Source organism: Cucurbita maxima, unplaced genomic scaffold (genome assembly GCF_002738345.1).
Source record: "Cucurbita maxima cultivar Rimu unplaced genomic scaffold, Cmax_1.0 Cma_Scf00624, whole genome shotgun sequence".
NCBI classification, from domain to species: Eukaryota; Viridiplantae; Streptophyta; class Magnoliopsida; order Cucurbitales; family Cucurbitaceae; genus Cucurbita; species Cucurbita maxima.
This window is the reverse complement of record NW_019272640.1, coordinates 1-15,716: the sequence shown is the minus strand read 5'-3', so window position 1 is coordinate 15,716 and position 15,716 is coordinate 1. Positions and strand designations below refer to the sequence as shown.

Sequence of the window (15,716 nt, the reverse complement as noted above, 5' to 3'; positions counted from 1 at the left end):
GGAGTTCCAAGGAAGCAGGGGCCCCTGTAGCTGCTGAATCTTCTACTGGTACATGGACAACTGACCGATGGGCTTACCAACCAGTCTTGATCCTTACAAAGGACGATGCTATGGAATTATGGAATCGAGCCTCTTCCTAGAGAAGAAAATCAATATATTGCTTATCTAGCTTATCCCCTAGACCCTATTGAAGAAGGTTCTGTTACTAACATGTTGACTTCCATTGTGGTTAATGTATTTGGATTCAAGGCTCTGCGTGCTCTACATCTGTTTGCGAACCCTACTGCTTATATTCAAACTTTCCAAGGCCCGCCTCATGGTATTCAGGTTGAAAGAGAGAAATTGAAGAAGTATGGTCGCCCTCTATTGGGATGTACTATGTAAACCAAAATGGGGATTATCCGCTAAGAATTATGGTAGAGTCATTCATGAATGTCTACGCGGTGGACTTGATTTTACCAAAGATGATGAAAAGGTTCATTCCCAACCATTTATGCATTGTAGAGACCGTTTCCTATTTTGTGCGGAATTTCTCAATCACAGGCTGAAGTGAAATCAAGGGACATTACTTGAATGCTACTATGCGAGTACATGCGAAGAAATGATGAAAGGGCTTTGCTTGAGAATTGGGAGTTATTCTTTCACGAACTGTAAACAAAGAGAAATACTCCTTATTCATGAGAGTGAACTCCGGAACCTTCTCGAACTCGGGTTGAACTTACAGTCTCTTCTCTTTTCTTTTCTTTGATTCTGCTTTCAAGACTCTTCAAATTCAAGATTCATTCCCCATCACTTCTATTCCCTTCTGTTATGGTGAGTTATTCTTGTTAACAGGTGGATTCACTGCAAATACTAGCTTGGCTCATTCATTATTGTCGAGATAATGGTCTACTTCTTCACATTCACCGTGCAAAGCATGCCGTTATTCATAGAAGAGTCATGGTATGCGCTTCCCTTCCGTGTACTAGCTAATGCGTTACGTCTGTCTGGTGGAGACCATATTCACGCTGGTACCGTAGTAGGTAAACTTGAAGAATGGGAAAGAGACATTTAGGCTTTGTTGATTTAGTGATGATTTTGTTGAAAAAGATCGAACGGTATTTATTTCACTCAAGATTGGGTCTCTTTACCAGGTGTTCTGCCAGTGGCTTCCGGTGGTATTCACGTTTGGCATATGCCTGCTCTAACCGAGATGGAGATGATTCCGTACTAGACTCCAATTCGGCGGAGGAACTTTGGGGCTGGGGGGAATGCACCAAGTGCCATAGCTAACCGAGTAGCTCTTGAAGCATGTGTACATGCTCGTAATCAGAGCCGTGATCTTGCTCATGAGGGTAGGTAATGAAATTATCCATGAGGCTAGTAAATGGAGTCCTGAACTAGCTGCTGCTTGTGAAGTATGGAAGGCGATCAAATTCTAATTTGAGTAGAGACTTTGTAATCCAGGAATTACTCTTCGTTCTTTTAATTGACTTTAAATTAAACAAAACTCGGCCCCCTACCTAATCTTTTACTAAAAGGATTGAGCCGAATACAATACAAAGATACTATTGTATAGCTTTTTGCTAGATATACTCCAAATGGAAATCAAAATCTTAGACGAAACAACGTAAACATTTTTGTTGTTGTGTCAGATCATCCGCAATTAAGTCTATGGATCCTTAGAATTGGTGTAGTCGTTTAATATCTCCCGTAGTGTCGTTTCAGATCATGGATCGAGCCAAGTACCACAACTTCTTCTACCCATCCTGTATATTGTCCTTTTTGTTCTGTCTTGGAATACCAATTTGTTAGGAACCGAGATTTGACGAAAAAAGTTCTTCATATGAATAGGGGGAACAACCCTTCTTTTTTAAGACCCACTCGTTAGTAATAATCTGAGTGATTGGATTTTGATCCTATTCCTTATAGGAAATGAGATATTCAAATGATTGATTTTTTATCGAATGACTATGAATCTATTGTATTTTGATGGAAATAGGTAGGGGCAAGAAAACTCTATGGAAAAAAGATGGTGAAATTCGAGGTTGTCTAACGGGGAGTTAGAATACAGGTCTAAGCTAAGTAAATCAATCAATAGTTTTGGTCCTATTGAAAGTAAAGGATCAATAATAATATGAATCAAAACATTCCTAGTCATAGTGACAATTCTAGTTACAGTACCGTTGATGATTTAGTCGGCCGACATTCGGTCGGATCTGATGACACTTTTTTAGTTAGGGATAGTAATAGCAGCAGTTATTCCATTTGGATAGTGAAAATCTATACTGCTTGAGATTGACAATGATCCTTCTTTTGTAAGTGAACTAGAAAGTTCTAGTTTACGGAACTCTACTTAAAATCTATCTAAGAGTAATGAGAGAGACTATGATCGTTACATGGATGATACTAAATATATATAGTTTAGTTGGAATAATCACATTAATAGTTGCATTGACAGTTATCTTCGGGCTTAAATCCGTATTGATAGTAACTTTTTAAGTGGTAGTCACAATTAGAGTGACAGTTACGTTTATAGTGACATTTGTGGTTCAGGTGCAAATAGTAGTGAAAGTGAGAGTTCCAGTATAAGAACTAGCACGAATGGAAGTGATTTAACTAGAACGGAGAGTTCTACGGAAAGTTCTAATGATCTAGATGGAACTCAAACAGGCATTTGTGGGTTCAATGCGCAAATTGTTATGGATTCAATTATAAGAAGGATTTGAAATCAAAAATGAATATTTGTGAACAATGTGGATACCATTTGAAAATGAGTAGTTTAGATAGAATCGAACTTTTGATTGATCCAGCCAGGTACTTTGGACCCTATGGATGAAGACATGGTCTCTTTGGATCTGATTGAATTTCATTCGGAGGAGGAACCTTATAAAGATCGTATTGATTCTTATCAAATAAAGACATGATTAACTAAGGCACAGGTAAATGAAACGGTATTCCCATAGCAATTGGGATTATGGATTTTCCGTTTATGGGGGTGGGATCTGTAGTAGGCGAGAGAATCACCCGTTTGATCGAGTATGCTACAAATCAATCAATTTTGACCTCTGATTTGAGTGTGTGCTTCTGGAGGAGCACACATGCAAGAAGGAAGGAAGTGTGAGCTTGATGCAAATGTCAAAAAGATCTTCTTCTGCTTTATATGATTATCAATCAAATAAAAGATTCTTCTATGTATCAATCCTTACATCTCCTACTACTAGTGGGGTGACAGGTAGTTTTGGTATCTTGGGGGATATCATTATTTGTGGGTAAAAGAGTAATTTCTTGAACATTGATTGAATACGACAGTCCGAAGGGTTCCCAGGTGGCTGACGTTCGATAAGGGCTTATTCGATCTAAACCACGTAATCCTTTAAAAGGTGTTTGAGTGAGTTATTTCAGCTCCATGCTTTAGTTCCCTCGAATCAAAATTCAATCAAGTCAAACCTTACTTAAAACTCTTCCAAAATTCATTCTCAGTATTTGTAACGAACAAGTAGTTATTTAGTTTATAGGAATCAAAGTCAAAATTCGCACAATGGATTTTTCTTTGGTAACATAAGATGAAATTGTAGAAAGAATCATGCGGAGAAATGGGTTTGACCGATATTCCTCATTAGTAATGAGGAAGCCCCTATTAAATAAAAGAGCAAATTCTTTCTTCCGCTAAATTAAGCGGGAATAAAATGCATGAATTTCATGCTCCCTTCTTACATTACATGTGGATATATAATCCAACTATAGCAAATAGCGGCATAGAGTCTTGCATCTTTCTACATCTCTAGAGGATCTCTAGTTTGACTACGAATCCCTGTTGTTGGATCGGATTATAACAAACTTTTGGGTAACAAGTAGATATTACTTAGTGGAATTCTATATGAATTAATATAATTATCAGATACCTTTTATAAAAATAAATAAATAACAGGTAAATTAATATAACAAGAAATAACAGGTACAAATATTAAGTCAAGGTATCCATTCTATGACAAACTTACCCTCTCTCTACTTTTGTGCCTTTAGTAGGCCTAGTATTTCTGGCAATTGCAATGGCTTCTTTATCTCTTCATGTTCAAAAAAACAAGATTATTTATGCTACATGTCTATTTGTTTTTTTCAAAACTTAGACTTTGACGATAACACAGCTATCTATTTAGTAGACGACAGTCTAATATGTGGCTGACTCCAAACATAAGCGATTATACATGCGTAAACATGATATCTGAGAAAATGAATTAGAAAGTCTTTGAAAATCTCCAATATATAATAGATCGGGCGACGAATGGTTGAGATGTCAAATCAATATATCTATATGGATGTAGGTATCCATAGGGAATCACATAAAGGTGATGTTATTATTTGAGATCTAAGTAATTCGATGAGTTACTCCGTCAGTCAAGGTTCACATTAAAATAGTGCTAGTTGATTAGAGTTACTTTGGAAACAAAAAAAGTCAAATATCCGCGTTATTCTATCAATTCCAATAAAATGCAACGAGATCTAGTATGAGTTGGTGATCAGAACTTATATGGATAGAATTTATAAGAAAGAGGATCTCAAAAGCAATTTCCGCTGGGCCTTTATCTATCCCCTTTTTTTAGGTTCATTAGGGTGTTGGTTGGAACTTCCAGTTATCTTGCTTGGTAGGGATTTGATATCTTGATTTCCGTCTCAGCAAAGAATTTCTTTGTTTTCCACAGGGGATCGTAATGTCTTTCTATGGGATTGTAGGTCTCTTTACAAGTCTCTTTATTAGCTCCTATTTGTGGTGCACCATTTTGTGGAATGTAGGTAGCGGTTATGATCGATTCGATAGAAAAGAAGGAATAGTGTCTATTTTGGGGGGTTTCCTGGACAAAATCCTAGAATCTTCCTCCGATTCCTTATGAAAGACATTCAGTCCATCAGAATAGAAGTGAAAGAGGGTATTTATGCACGTCGTGTCCTTTATATGGAAATCAGAGGCCAAGGGGCCCTTGACTCGTACCGATCAGAATCTGACCCACCCCACGAGAGAGAAATTCTCAATTGAGCAAAAGGCTGCCGAATTGGCTGGCCTATTTCTTGCGTGTACCAATTTCAGTTTCCTTGAGGAAGTTCAGAATGAATGCTTTCTTAGTTCGTAGCAAGAGGGATAAAACGGAAAAGAAAGAATAGTCTTTTTTATAGACCCTAGTATAACTTAACGGGAATTGATGAAGAATGCTCATTCATTTGAGCCAAAGCAGACGTATAGGGAACAGACGGAAAACTGTCTTTCTTTGTCCGAAATTATGATGCGTATGTAACTCCACAGTAACAAAAGTGGATTCTTTGATATTTGCTTTCTGTATTATTTCGAAATTCAAGGATTAACTAATGAACAGGGAATGGATTCATAATAGTATCCATATAACTTTACATAGAACTTATGTTTGATATAAATATTAGTAGTGTAGAGAGGTAACGAATGAAGTGAGTTCATTAACAAATGAAAGACGAATGGCAAACAAGAAAGCATTCATTCCCCTTCTATATCTTGCATCTATAGTCTTTTTGCCCTGGTGGATCTCTATTTAATAAAAGCCTCGAATCTTGGGTTACTCATTGGTGGAATACTGGTCAATCCGAAATGTTGTTGAATTAGATGAAAGAAAAGATTATTATAACAAAAGTGAGAGAATTAGAGGAACTCTTTCCCTTGGACGAAATGTTAAAGGAATACCCAGAAAGACATCTATCTACAAAAGCTTCGTATCGGAATCTACAAAGAAAGGAAAGGATCCATCCAATTGATCAAGATGCACAATGAATGAGGATCGTATCCATACGATTTTGCACTTCTCGACAAATAGAATCCGTTTCATTATTCTAAGTGGTTATTCTCTATTCTTGGTAATTAAGAACTTGTTATTCTTCACTCTTGGGTTCACGAGTTCCTATATAATTTAAGCGACACAATCAAAGCTTTTTCTATTCTTTTATTAACTGATTTATGTTAAGGTATAGGATTCCATTCGCCCCATGGTTGGGAACTAATGATTGGTTCTGTCTACAAAGATTTTGGATTTTCTCATAACGATCAAATTCTATCCGGTCTTGTTTCCACTTTGCCGGTCATTCTGGACACAGCAAATATTGGATCGTTATTTAAATCGTCTATCTCCGTCACTTGTAGTGATTGATCATTCAATGAATGACTGCAAAATCGAATCTTTGTTACTTTGTACATAAGTCAAACATTCTAAATTCTACTTATTCCTTATACCCATCCAGAAGGATGCCTCCTATATTCGAGTCAGATTATTATTTCAGTAAATAGCAGAATCATAGGGAACTATACTAGGGACCTACCTAATTTGATTAATGATTGGACCATGCAAACTGGAAATACCTTTTCTTCGATAAAGGAAGAGATTACTCGATCTATTTCCGTATCACTCATGCATGATATATATAATAACTTGGGCACCCGTTTCAAATGCATATCCCATTTTTAGCAGGGTTATGAATGAAAATCCACGAGAAGCAACCAACCAGCCGTATTGTCTGCGCCAACTGCCATTTAGCTAATAAGCCCGTGTCGAGGTTCCACAAGCGGTACTTCCTGATACTGTATTTGAAGCAGTTGTTCGAATTCCTTATGATATGCAACTGAAACAAGTTCTTGCGAATGGGAAAAGGGTTTGAATGTGTCGGCTGTTCTTATTTTACCCGAAGGGTTTGAATTAGCCCCCCCGATCGTATTTCTCCCGAGATTAAAGAAAAGATGGGCAATCCTTTCAGAGCTATCGTCCCACTAAATAAAAGATTCTTGTGATAGGGCCCGGCCCGTTCCTGGTCAGAAATATAGTGAAATAACCTTTCCTATTCTTTCCCCGGACCTTGCGACTAAGAAAGATGTTCACTTCTGAAAATATCCCATATACGGAGGCGGGAACAGTGGAAGGGGTCAGATTTACCCGGGAGTCAGAGTCATAATAATGTTGATAATGCTACACAGGTATAGTAAGCAAAATAATACGAAAAGAAAAGGGAGGATATGAAATAACCATAGTGGATGCATCGAATGAGCGGCAAGTGGTTGATATTATCCCTCCAGGACCAGAACTTCTTGTTTCAGAGGGCGGGCGAATCTATCAAAATCAATCAACCATTAACGAGTAATCAATCTAATGTGGGAGGATTTGGTCAGGGAGATGCGGAAATAGTCCTTCAAGATCCATTACGTGTCCAAGGCCTTTTGTTCTTTTATCTGTTATAAGGTTCAATTGTCCGAAATGTCTAAATCCGCGTATTTATCAACATCAAGTTCGTAAAAAAAACCCAATTAGTGTAGTGTTGGCAATTCTCTAATTTAAGTATGATCACCCAATTATGAAACACTTTTTCCTTGTTTTTCTTTCTATTCTTTTTCTACCGTTTCTACCGTATTTCGGGAATGACTTGTACCGCATTACTAGTCATAGTATGGATATTGTGAGGAAGACTATTTGACCTCTTCTTCTTTCTTTGTTTTTTACAATGCAAATTGGAGCGGTATTATTATGTCACTGGTGCCAGATTGAAATGTCATTGAATGTATCCATTTTTCTTCTAATAGAATGAAAGGAGAATATCAAAAGCAAATTCAGGGAACAAAGGATTCTAGAAGGGATGATTCATCTTCCTAGTCTTTGATACCAGCTAAATTCCTTTTCTTGTTCTTGTGTCGAAATAATCAAATAATTCTTCATTCTTGATCCCGTTCGTCACCCTATTCTTGGTTTCCATTTTTCCCGGTTTATCAGAACCCTTTTTTTATTTATTACATAAGTCGTGAACAAATTCAATGAATTGAGAAATGAGATTTTCTATTCAAATAACTAGAGAAAATTCAATTAGTATATTTGACTATATTAAAGGGTTTGTGATATCTGAAGAAATCTATTATTGTTCTATTGGGTGGGATTGTGTCATCCAGAAAGAGGGCATCGAGTGATTCTCTCTTTTGTTTTCGCTTTGAAAGTCTCGACCGAGACTCTCGCGAAAGAGATGGTCTGAATCAATTTCAGCAATTCAGAATCAGAAAGAAATCCGTTTTGTGAAACATCGGAAAGATCCATTTAGTAAGAGCTCAACGGGACCTACCCCCTTTTTCTGATTCGAGGGGGATCCTGGTGAGTTCTTACGCTTTCATGTCTACAACTCAGTTCATCCGATTATTACAGAGATGAACCTAATCCAGAATATGAACCATAAAAGAAAATACCGACTAAACAAACCGATCACAGGAATACCAGTTACAGTACCTATTATCCAAAGAGGAATGAATCCTTACAGTAGTCTCGGCCATTTGTCCCACTTCCCTCCCCATTTCATCAAGTGGTCGTGCGTCAGACAGAAACAGTCATAGATAATTATGAGATGATATCCTTCCGAATGGGATAAGATAATTCGTACTATTATTTAGTATTTGCTTTGATTCAAGAAATAATTGGAAAATAAAACAGCAAGTACAAAAATGAAGAATAACCCCCAGTAAAGACAGGTACGATTCAATTCAACATTGTGTTCGTTCGGATTTGATTGTGTCAGAGCTCCATAATTCGGATTAGGTTTCTCGTTGGATGAACTGCATTGCTGATATTGACCCTAAAAAAGAAACGGTAGGTACAGCTAGTCCGTGAACAGCCAACCCCCCCAACCATCGCACTGTCAAAATAGGATAAGTTTGATCGATAGTCATTTGTTCCTCCTAAAAAGATCTACTAAATTCATTGAGTTGTTCCAAAGAATCAAAACGGCCAGTTATTAATGGAATTCCTTGTCGGCTCTCTGTAAAATACTCATTTGGACGAGGGCTTACAAAAACATCGTAAGCTAAACCCGTGCTGACGAATGAATAACCAACCCGCAATCAATAGAGAAAGAAGGTATAGTAATGCTATGAATGACCCAGTATCGAATACTGGTGATAATATCAGCAAAAGAACGTTCTCCTGTGCTTCCAGACATGCCGAGCTCCACATATTTACAGTCAAAAGGGGATCGATTCCGGATGAGATCAGTAAATGGAGAAATTAACTGAAATTAGCTCTTTGGTTGATCGTCAATATTGTACCGAGGGTGTTTTTAGAGTATACCGAATCAGTATAGCTATCCTTCTTCTGACGCAGCAAGGCAATTTCACAATCAATATCGAAATTCAGCACTAAAGAATTTCTTTCTTCTTTTCTTGTTGTCGATGTAGAATCATGTACCATAGAAAATTCCTCAATTTCATTCCTCTCGTGCGAGACTTTTCTTCTTCTTATTCGAGATATTATGTGTAATTTCAAAACCTATGAATCTAATGAGTGAAAGTCAAGGCAAAGTGTTAGTTGGTCGTTGTTCGTTCCAAAATAGAACAAGTATTCGATACAATTTGACTATTTCTTTAAAAAAGAGTTGCCATATCTCCGGGGTCTGTTGATTCGGAATCACGGTATGAGTAGATGTAACTGACTGATCATTAATCCATTTTCTTTTTCTCTCTGTCACTCTATCTTTGTTAGTGCCGTTTCTCATTATAATGACTGATTGATTCATTCAAAACAAATTGGTATTTTGTCTTAGGTCAATTTAGTAAAAACTATTAAACGTCTTAGTTTGAATATATATATATATAAGATTAACCTCTCTCATTTAGCTCCTTCATGCCTACTATACTAGAACTAGTTATTTCCGTTTTCTATTGGCGGCTTCAAACTCTTTGTTATAACCCCAGCTCTTTTGATTGGTCTAAGCAAGAAAGATGAATTTTGATTCATTGTTAGTTAATCCAAATTAATCTTTCTGTGAGATTCATGGTATTCCATAGTTCCTTCCCGCGGCAATTTCCAATTCTTGTTCATTTAGATTCATGGGCAATTTGGATGTTTATTTAGGTTTGGAACTCTCTCTTTTCTTTTTTCCCCTTTCAATCAAACAAATCTCAATGATTTCCGTCTGTTTTTCTATTTTGAATCGCGTGAGGTCTAATTCCTATTATTTTGGCTTGATTCTGCGTAACTGCATATTTACAATACAACCGCGGTGATCAGTTGGACCTTTGATTAATTAACATCTCTTTTTTGACCTCCTCCTTTCTTGTTGCTTTAAGAGATAAGGGAGGTGAAATTCAGGTTGCTCTTCAAGTTAGTTCAGTTATTTCATTGTAATTAGACCTAAGAAGAAGGGAATCACGCTCTGTAGGATTTGAACCTACGACATCGGGTTTTGGAGACCCACGTTCTACCGAACTGAACTAAGAGCGCTTTCTTATTAAAGTAGATACGACTATAAAGAAAAGGATGATTTTTGTACCCATGTGAAAGAGCTTGAACAATGAAAGATTTTGTATGTCCAATTTGAATCGATCTCAATGGATCCCTCGTTACTGCCCAGAGGAGAAGTAATAGGTCGGAATGACTGGATTGGAACCGGTGACATTTTGTACCCAAAACTAAAGGAGCTACCAAGCTGCGCTACATCCCTTGAAATTGGTCTACGGTGGTCATTTGTAAAGAATCTATCCCTGCCCTGTTTTCAAAATCGTTATTTCCTCCTTCTTCTTTTTTTTCTTTTTGGTTTTTCTTTTCTTTATATACTCATCATCATCCCGCCGCTCCTACCAACGGTTTCCTTACTTATGAGCAAAAAAAAAGTGTGATCAAAAAGAATCCGCCCTTTCAATAAGCGAGGCTTTCCCGATCGAAATATTTGCATGCGAGAGAGATCCCAATTCCGTGTATTCGGTTAAGCGAGCCCCGCCGCCTCCACCCAGACAAAAAAGGGCCGGGAGCGAAAGGTTGCTTGCTTTACAAAATAATAAATAGTTGGCGCGTTAGCGCTGAAATAAGGGGCGGAGCTTGAAGAAGCGAAGCAAGCCTAGAGTAGCAGCTTATTACTACTATACTACATTTAGCAGTCCCCTCTCCTTTCGAAACTATTAGTAAAGCGTGGGAGCCCTTTGAATATAAAGGTAAGGCTCTTCTACTATCAATTAAACCGAAAGAAAGACAAAAACCCAGTGCATTTTGTATAGATCGAGACTTGTTGCAGGATTTTTGACTCATTCCATACTGGGCTGAATTTCAGGAAATCATTCGATAACACTGATTCCTACTTCTCAATGATATCCGACGATTAAGACAATTCCCGCGAAACTCTTTCATTTCATACAAGCAAGTTTCTTCTTTTTATTCTGACAAAGCAAATAGCATTTCCTATTGATTTGTCCCCTGGACTGAACCTATTCTGATTCTGAATTATCCGTCACTACGCTGTTCCCAAGGACTAGCAAAATCAAAATAGCGAAATTCTTGGGTCATCTCAATGGGTTTAGAAACCACACGTTTCTCTGGATCATCATAGCGTACTTCCACATATCCACTCAGAGGAAGGTCTTTTCGTAATGGATGCCCCTCGAAACCATAATCTGTTGATATACGGCGTAGATCTAGATGATTGATGGAAGAAACACCAAACATATCCCAAACTTCTCGCTCCCACTGGTCGACTGATGGAAATAGACTGACTACCGGAGATATTCGTGTAACTTCGTCTTGTACACGAATGCGTGAGTTATACCGAGTACTCAGTAAATTATAGACCACTGAAAAATCTGCATTTTCGAGAGGGATAATCAACTCCGCAAATATCGATCGAAACTTGAACCCTTGTATAGGTATGCAATTTGAGAAAGCACAACAATTGAAATAGGTAGTCCGTATTGGTATCCGATCTATTCCCATGTTCCGATCTTTCTCTTTTTTTGACCCATTTCTTGGGGAGAGTCTCCCAACTATATTTGAAAATAGATTGGTTATCCATAAAGATAAAGAAAGCTTGATTCTAGTTCCGCTTCTTGCTCGAAAAATGAAGAAAGACTTGTCGGAAATCGCCAGTTGGGTTGGTCCAACCAAGAAACGCATGGGAGTGGTGCTTGGGCCGAGTTAAGTAAAGACTGGCCAGTTGGGTTGGTCCAACCAAGAAACGCATGGGAGTGGTGCTTGGGCCGAGTTAAGTAAAGACTGGCTACCTAGTGATTTACAACCACCCTCACAGCACACTTTCTATATATCTTTCTCCTCTCCTTCTCTTTCTTACAACTAGTTGCTGCATGCTATCGGATCTCGAGCAATGGGAGGTTACTATTTGGAATCCTCTTTCTTACAACTAGTTGCTGCATGCTATCGGATCTCGAGCAATGGGAGGTTACTATTTGGAATCCACTATCTCATTCATTTTGGATATCGAAACAATTTGTAGGCAGTCAGTCTCAATATCTTTCTGACAAGTATAATAAGCTTTGATTTTCGTGCTTGGTTAAATAAAGAGTCGATCTAAACTCAATCTTTCTTTTTTGAATCTTTTGCCTTGGTGGATTCCGAATTTGAAAGAAAAACAGTGTGCAATACTAATACCTTATTGCTCTGACATTCGGTCGAGACTGGCAACGAGTTTCATCTTGGTGGAGAGGAGAGGGAGTAAGTAGAAGTAGCGAGAGGAGAAGAGGAGAGGGAGTAAGGAGCTCGAGGAGAAAGAATCAATAGGTTCCATCTGGTTCAGTAGTTCAGGCAATGAAATTGTGAGAACATAAAGAAGAGGTTCAGGGGCGAAGCCATGAGACCATAAAGAAGAGGTGAAGGAGCTTGACCTTCTTCTCATCCAGCTGCTTTACCTAGGGAAAGAATAAATAGGTTCAGGAGTGAACTCGAATTAAGGAGAAAGAGAAGAGAAGAGCCAGAGCTCAGATTCCCAGTTTATAGTTCTGAAAGTGATTGAGTGAAGGAGAATGAATAAGGAGTTCAGACTTGAAACACTTGAAGGGGAAGAGAAAGAATTAATCTTGAGTTTTAGATTGACTTTCAACACTTTCAGGGGCAAGGGAAGAGAAAGAATTAATCTTGAGTTGAGTCTTGAAAAGCTGCTAATGAATGGACTCTCCTTTACCGTTGAGCATACTCCTCTTCTACTGTAAAGTGAAGTAGCGAAGTAATGAGACCGGAAGCAATGAGACTAATAGGTGAATGAGCTTGACCTTGTGAAAGAATAGTTCAAGATCATGAATCGTCAGTCTTGACTTTCAACACTTTCTTTTGAAGGAGAAAGAACCAAACAAACACCTATCCTATTCTATTTACCTTATTCAAGAGGGGAAGGGGAAGATCAAGAATAGTGAAACCCGAGTGAAATCAGGTGAAGGAGTTTACCTCGACCAAGAACTGATGGTAATAGCAGAAAAGGAGGTCAATAAGGTTCAGTAGCTCAGGTCATAGAGGTTCCGGAGCTGATCTTTCTTTCCTTCCGGTTCAAGATTGAATGAATAAGGGAAATAGGTTCAGGGAAGGCAGGTTAGATTAATAGGAGTAAGTAGCTCGACTGGCAAGGATTGAATGAATTTACTCTCCCGTAAAGGTTCAGGATTTTATAGTTACAGAATAAGGAGTTCTAGAATAAATAGGATCAGGTCAAGTAATATAGGTTCAAGAGATTGAGCTTCTCTTTCATTTGATTTGGTTATACTGAATAAATAGGTGATGAAAGGTTCAGTAGTTAAGTCGAATGAATCTTGCTTGAGTTCAGTCTTAGTTTACGGTTCAAGAATCAATTCAATGGGAATAAGGGGAAGAAGAATGCATCTTGAGTCTTGACTTGTTTATTGAAGGATAATGCAGAGGAAAGGGGCGAAGCTGAGGTTCAGGAGAATGCATCGGGAAGGGGCCACGAAGTAGTGAGCCCGAGTTTCGCTCCAAAAATAACGTCAGGTCATAGAGGTTCCGGTTAGTAGCTCAGGTAAGTAATATCGGTTCAGGTGTAGGATTGAATGAAAGAATAAATAGGGAATATCGTCAAAGGAGTTCACTCGAATGAATTTCATATGCCTTACCTTGTTCAATGACCTCAAAAATAGGGAGAGGAGTCATTGTTTACAGTTCAATCCGGTCAGTCAGGGAGGGAATAGAGTAAAAAAAAAGAGTGAAAGAAAGGAGAAGATCAAGAATGAATAAGGAGTGTTTACAGTTCAGGAGCGAAGACTCAGACAGAGTGACAGAAGGAGAGAGAGAATTGACTCGCCAGTAATGTAATGCCTTTTGAGAGGAGCGAAGCTGAGGTGATTGAGTTCAGGCAGGAGAATCCAATAGAAGAAGAAAAGAGAAGAGACCGAAAACCCGAGTGAAAGAAGCATTGATTGAATATGTTTTACCTTGTTCAAGAAAGGAGAAGAGAAAGAAGCTGGCCGAGGTGATTGAGTTCAGGATCATTCTTGTTTCGGCTTTCCTGACTGTTCAGGATCATTCATCTTTCTTATTCAATCAATTCATTCTCTGATTCTGATTCTTTAACCTATACATACTTAGAAGTCTCATTCTTGTTTCGTCTTTCCTTACTAATTACCTTGTGTTGGAATAAATAGAGAGAGGAGTTCAAAAGGAGTTCAATCTTGTTCAAGTTTAGTAGCTCTTTGATTTCACTCACTCTTTTACTCATTCTCCCTGAACAGTAAATAAACTCGGGAAAGAAGGATTTGCTCATTCACCTGTCTGCCCCTTCCCCTCTGCTTCCTTCATTATCCTCAACCTCTTCCCTTCCCCTTTTCTAATATTCCGTGACCTGATGGAACTCCTGAACTGATATTCCCCTCAAGCTCCTCTCCTACTGATTGAACTCGATAAATAGGCTCCTCTCCTACTAGAGAATCTGCAAACGGAGCAGGGTTTACTAATAGTTGTTTCGATCGAAATGAGAGGGGCGAAGCTGTGAGACCGATAGGTTCAGGAGTAGAAGACACACCGTATGAGTTTTTGTAGGAGCAAAGAGACCTATAGAAAGAAGGGAATGAGGGAATCGAAGCTGCTTTACCGAGGAAGGGAAGGAGCAGCTCTCAAGGAATTGACTGAATTTTCGCCTTTAGATTTGGAAATAAAAAAGAAAGAAGAGAACGAATATGCTCTCCTGTAAAGAAAGGTTCAGGTTCAGTTCAAGGTTTCATATGCTCCCCTGTAAAGGAGAGGGGACTTTCTCATGATCTTACGAATCTACAACTCTCTTTACTGAGTGAGACTCTACCCAGATCTAAAGAATTTGCCAAAGAGCCTGAATCTAACTAGTTAGAATTGAGAATTTCTCCTTTTCGTTCGACTTAGGTGGAGTAATCCGAACTCTCGACAGAATATAAAAGAGGTTTTTCTTCCTGTGTAGACACCTCAATGAACTCATGTGGACACTCTTTAGCCGGAGGACGATCTCATCTCTCAAATACTAATGTTGTGTGTTGTAAGATGTGAGTTTTTCTTTTCTTTACTGATGTTGTGTTGTAAGATGTGAGTTTTTCTTTTCTTGACTGATTCCCCTCTCAATGAAATTTTCCATGTTGCACTAAGTTACTTACGGATGTATGCATGTAGTCCGGGAACACTTTGGGGTGAACACCCATTCGAACAAGTAGGGTCAATAGTTTAGCATTTAGGCTGTAACATTTAGCAACAACAAAATCTTTAACCCAACAAGTGCTCTCCGAACCAAGCTAGATAGTTTCCTATCACTAGGCTCACCAACCAACCTGGACTTTGATTGATTTTGCTTATTCCTACCGGATAAACCATAAGGATTGTTTCCAGCCATGAGTTCCCATATGCCATAAGCGCTCTTGGGGCCATTCCATCAAATCTTTGAGAAGGTCGTATTTGATGGTCGGCGTGGCGATAGGCTTCGCTTCTACGACTGCCTCCCCAGCCGTTGCAAACACT

General features: G+C 38.5%; 1 non-coding gene across 1 annotated transcript; it reads right to left on the bottom strand.

Annotated features, from left to right (window-relative positions):
• Positions 1–10,164: 10,164 nt before the first annotated feature.
• Positions 10,165–10,238, bottom strand: TRNAW-CCA. Its single transcript has one exon. It is a non-coding gene; the product is annotated as a tRNA-Trp (tRNA).
• Positions 10,239–15,716: the final 5,478 nt, after the last annotated feature.